Source organism: Babylonia areolata, chromosome 11 (assembly GCF_041734735.1).
Source record: "Babylonia areolata isolate BAREFJ2019XMU chromosome 11, ASM4173473v1, whole genome shotgun sequence".
NCBI classification, from domain to species: Eukaryota; Metazoa; Mollusca; class Gastropoda; order Neogastropoda; family Buccinidae; genus Babylonia; species Babylonia areolata.
This window is the reverse complement of record NC_134886.1, coordinates 2,284,191-2,289,190: the sequence shown is the minus strand read 5'-3', so window position 1 is coordinate 2,289,190 and position 5,000 is coordinate 2,284,191. Positions and strand designations below refer to the sequence as shown.

The following is a 5,000-nucleotide window of genomic DNA, read 5'->3' as shown; positions in this document are numbered from 1 at the left end:
CTCTCTCTCCCTCTCTCTCTCCCTCTCTCTTTCTTTCTTCTCTCTGTCTCTCCCCCTCTCTGTTTCTCTGTTTCTACATCCCCCTCTATCTCTCTCTATTCCCCCCTCTCTCTCTGTCTCTTTTTCTCTCTCTCTCTCTCTCTCACTCCCTCTCTCTCTAATAAATTTTTACTTAACTGATTTGATTTTTTTTAAATATATATATGAAAAGAACAAGAAAAAAACAAGCCATGTCTTTTGTCAATCGCAGTGCCATGTTTACTTTTGATGGCATGACAGTTGGTCCTTGTCTTTGTCATTGTCATTGTCTTTGTCATTGTCATTCTCCCTCCCACTCCCTATCTCTGTCACTCTGTCTCTGTCTCTTTGTCTCTGTCTCTCTTTGCATCTATCTCTTTGTATCTCTGTCTCTGTCTCTCTTCGTCTCTCTGTCCCTCTGTCTCTCTCTGTATCTCTCTATCTGTCAGTCTCTCTCTGTCTCTCTGCCTCTGTCTCTCTCTTTGTGTCTGTATCTCTGTCTCTGCCTATGTCTCTTTCTCTTTCTCTGTCTGTCTGTCTGTCTGTCTCCCTCTCTCTCTCTCCCTCTCTCTCTCTCTCACCAGCTGTGCAGTGTCCAGTGCGGAATGCACAGCTGTAGAATAAAGATCGCGTGGCGTGGATTGTGAAATCAGCTTTGTCGTGTTGTTTACTTGATGTTCGTCCTTCAGATTAGAAGTTGACCTTGCCTCCTTCATCGTCATCAATTTTAACAAAATAGTCTCAAAGTCTGTGGCCTTTCATGCCCTGCTGTCATGGTGACCTCAGTTTCGATACCCCTCCACTTCCGTGCTTGGGGTGAGTCCTGTCAATGTCGTCAGTGTCGGCAGATTCATGGGGGGGCTGTTGTTTGAGGGACGTGGTGGCGGTCTCCACTCTGGGAGGGACGCTCACTCAGTCTGGCTTCGCGACTAAGCCATTATTGTCGTTAGTAGGGGGCTTAGTAGGTGGTGTCCTAAGTACGTTAAAACAGAACAGGCACCACTGAACACCACCGAAATGACTCAGCAGCAGTGCAGGGTCTCTTCTGATGTGTGGCCTCCTGGCGACCTAACATCGATGGTTCCCTGTGGACTGCCGACGCTGGAACTGCGAAGGACGAACCCGGGTGTGGCCGTGTATGGGAGAATCTAGAGTAATGCCACTGAAACGGTGCAGATGATTGGGCAGCAAGCAAAAAGAAGAAGATGACCTTTGCTTCAAAAATCAAACGAAAGATCGGTGGCTTTGGGTCCGGAGGTGACTGATGAGCCCAGTCCAGGCCCTGAAGGCTCGCTCACGTGTGGGTCACAAGTGAGTGGGTGCTGTCGTGGCAGTGGATGCTGATCAGGCCTTGCACACAGCACGCTTTCGTTGCGCTTCGGTGATAGGCCTGGCTTCAGCAGCACGGGCTCCTGTGGTGATCTTGCTGCGCCAAGCTGGACGGTCCAGAGCAAGCGTCTCCCACGTGTTGATGTCGACGCCCAGGTCTTGTAGTTTGAAGTCATGACTTGTGCTTGACTTGGATTTAGGTGAGGGAGAGTTGCACAGGTCGTCAGCCTCACTCTCTCGTCCCGGGCTATCTGGACCCAGTGGCAAGACATAGTTAAGACGGTTGGAGATAGGTCAGGATGTAGTGGATGACCAGCAGTGTTTTGCATGTGTCTCACTGCGCCCTTTTAGCGCTCCACGGCACATTGGTGAGATTCGCCTTTCTGCCTGTTGAACTAACGATGGTTTCTTCCGCGCAATCCGCCGAATCCAGGCTTTACACTCAAGGCAGACACGCCCTAAATGTTGTGAGTCCAAGGCAGTTGTTGCGGCGTGCTAGCAAGTTTCCATACCCATTGTTGGCATCCTCATCCGCCATTGCAGCCAATGGGAGATGTCTCTTCTGCCTGTTCCGCTGTTGGGATGACCTGTCTCCTCTTCTGCCTGTTCCGCCGTTGGGATGACCTCTTTGTATTTGATCCACACATGGGGACTGGTTCGTGAGCCTCAGGGCGTATCCACACACCGGTGGGCCCTGTGTCCCACACGTTATGTATAGGGGACCAGCAACCACCTCGCTTAACTCACTCAGTACGACCAGTCCTCTCTTCTCCTCTACACAGACCCCTCGGATGTCCAGTGGGTGTCTGAATGACCCAACCTTAAGCTTCCGTCGTCAGAATTGTGGTATTCTTTGTCAACATTCACCTCTTCAGTGTAAGAGCCTTCCGCTTGCAATATTTTGATGATGGTAACTGGGGTGAAACGCTGTTAACGTCGTCTCTTTTGCCGTTCGTATGAAGAGAGTTAAAAGCCATCTTTAATGATGTGCCGAATTTGGCAGAGACTAGCCCTCTCCAGATTGGATTTTCATGTTGGTTTACTCCCTACATGCGGCAGGTAGTACTGGGTTGCATGGTCACCAGTATCAGAGAACTGAAGAACCTCTGACCTGACCGCATGTGAATGTCGGGAGTGATGGTGATTTTATGCTGTGTTCGTGTAGAGTTCAACTCGGAATTTGACACGTGGTTTATCAGGCAGAATATACGAATCGAATTCAGTCTGTGTATTGTTCGACTCAAAATCTGACACACTGTTTTTAAGGCAGTGTACATACGAAATGAATTCAGTCAGTATATTTGATTAAGAATCTGACATTAGGTTTTTTTCAAACGGTGTATACGAATTGAACTGCATTAGTATATAGTTTAACTCATAATTTGACACATATTTTTTTCAGAGAGTGCATACGATTTAAATCGGACGTGATACATAGTTGTTTGTTGTTCTTGTTTTCGGGCAGTGTATACCAATTGGTTTAAACAGTATTTTACTTGGAGCATGTCGCAATACAACACAGCTATCGATGAACAGGACAACAAGAAAATCTTATATAAAGTCCTGTCCTGACACATGTACATACTGAATATGTGACGGATGTCATCATAACTGGAAGTTAAGACGTGAACATACATGAGTTTTGAACAAAACTAAGCTGAGATATAAATAAAGTGAAGAAAATGAATAATAAACGAGTGGTGGAGGAAGATGTCAATACAGAGAGAACGAGAAGCATCAACGCTGGGGCACAAGCACAGCAAGACCAACCGTCCCGCGAAAAAAAAAAAAAAAAAGGCAAGCACGCCATCATGTATTCATATCATGAGCTGGCAAATGAAAGGGCAGCACTCTTTCATGCACATACACTGACATATATGCATATAGATAGGATATTACTCATCGTCATAAACCTTTGAATTAGATGCATACAAACATATATGGGTATAATTATGTATATGTACACACATGCCCATCCACACACACACACACACACACACACACTCATATCTATATATACATATGCATATGTATATAAATATATATATATACATATACATACACACATACACACATAGACACATATGCATATACATAAAAAGAGGGAATTGTCTGAATTAGGGATCGAATCGTTCGCTTTGAGTAATAAACTTATGAACAGTTTCAAAGATGCTGACATTTATCTCAAGACTAAAGGAGGTATTACCAAACAGTAAGTTATGTACAGTGATATGTTCTTGTGGGAGATTATTAATAGTGTTTGTTCTATGTATGTTGTGGTTCGGGCAGTGCAATAGAAAATGCTCAGCTGTCTCTTGTGGAAAACTGCAAGCACAGGATGGGTCATCCTTTATATGTCTATTATATAGGTCAGGGTTTAATTCGCTCATACCAAGTCTCAGACGACAGTGAATAATTTGTTCTTTCCTTTTACCCAGATAATAATATGGTGGGACTGTAGTGTCTGTAGAGGAAAGGTAGCGTTTCAGTTGACTGAGAGACTGGGTCTGTTGAACAGAAAGAGAAAGAGTGTTCCAAACAGCCGTGGCTGAAGGGAAAAAAGATCTGTTGAAAATGTGTGTGGTGTGGACGGACGATTCGTCCAAATGGTCTTCACCTGTGGTATGGGTTCACTGTTGACACGAGAGGGGGCAATAAGTGGGTAAGGTACTGAGGACAAATATTGTTGATGATTTTAAAGTACATTATTATCTTATGTCTACGACGCCTTTCTTTTAATGAACAGAATCCTGATTCTGCAAGCAATTTATCGTGGCTAGTACCACGTACGGTACCAGTGATAATACGCAGAGCGTCTAAGTGTAAGTCTTCCAACATTTTACATTGGTACTGTGCGCAGTGTCCCAGATTATATCAGCACAGTCAAAGATTGAGACGATGAAGGATCTATACATGGTTTCCAGAGCCCCCTGATCAGCTTGTACTTAAATGAACGAAGACAGTTGATCAGTAACCCAGCCTTACTAACGATACTATCTATGTGGTCACCCCACCTACAATTACTTTGCAGAATGACCCCTAGGTGCTTGTGTTGACTGTGTTGTGGTAAGTTGACACTTCCAAAAGTTAGGTCGTAGCATTCTACGTTTCCCCGGAATACATTTAGTAGTTTTGTTTTAGATTCATTAAATTTAACTTTCCATGTATTTGCCCAAACGTCTATTCTATTTAAGTCAGCTTGCAGGGTTTCTTTTCTCGTGACAGGGCAGTGTATACCAATTGAATGAGGTCAGTATATAGTCAGAATATGACACGCGGTTTTTTCAGGCAGTGTTTTCGGATTGAATTCAGCCAGTTTTTTGTTTAACACAGAATATGACACAAAGGTTTTCAGGCAGCGCATATGGATTGAATTCAGTGTATAGTTTTACTTAGAATTTGACAGGCAATTTTTCAGACAGTGTTTACGAACTGAAATCAGTCAATGCGTAGTGTGTTATAATCCGACACACAGTTTTTCAGGCAGATATTTCAAATTGAAAACAGACAGTGTATGATTTAACTCCGAATCTGACACGTAGTTTTTTCAGATAGTGGATACGAAATAAAATCGGATGTGACACGGTTGTCATTGTTGTTTTTTTCGGGTAGTGAATACTTCTTCTTCTTCTTCTTCTTCTTCTTCTTCTTCT

General features: G+C 43.8%; 1 protein-coding gene across 1 annotated transcript in view; it reads left to right on the top strand.

Annotated features, from left to right (window-relative positions):
- The window catches only part of LOC143287449 (tumor protein 63-like), a 74,275-nt gene that overhangs the window by 763 nt on the left and 68,512 nt on the right, over positions 1–5,000 (top strand). The window lies entirely within an intron of this gene.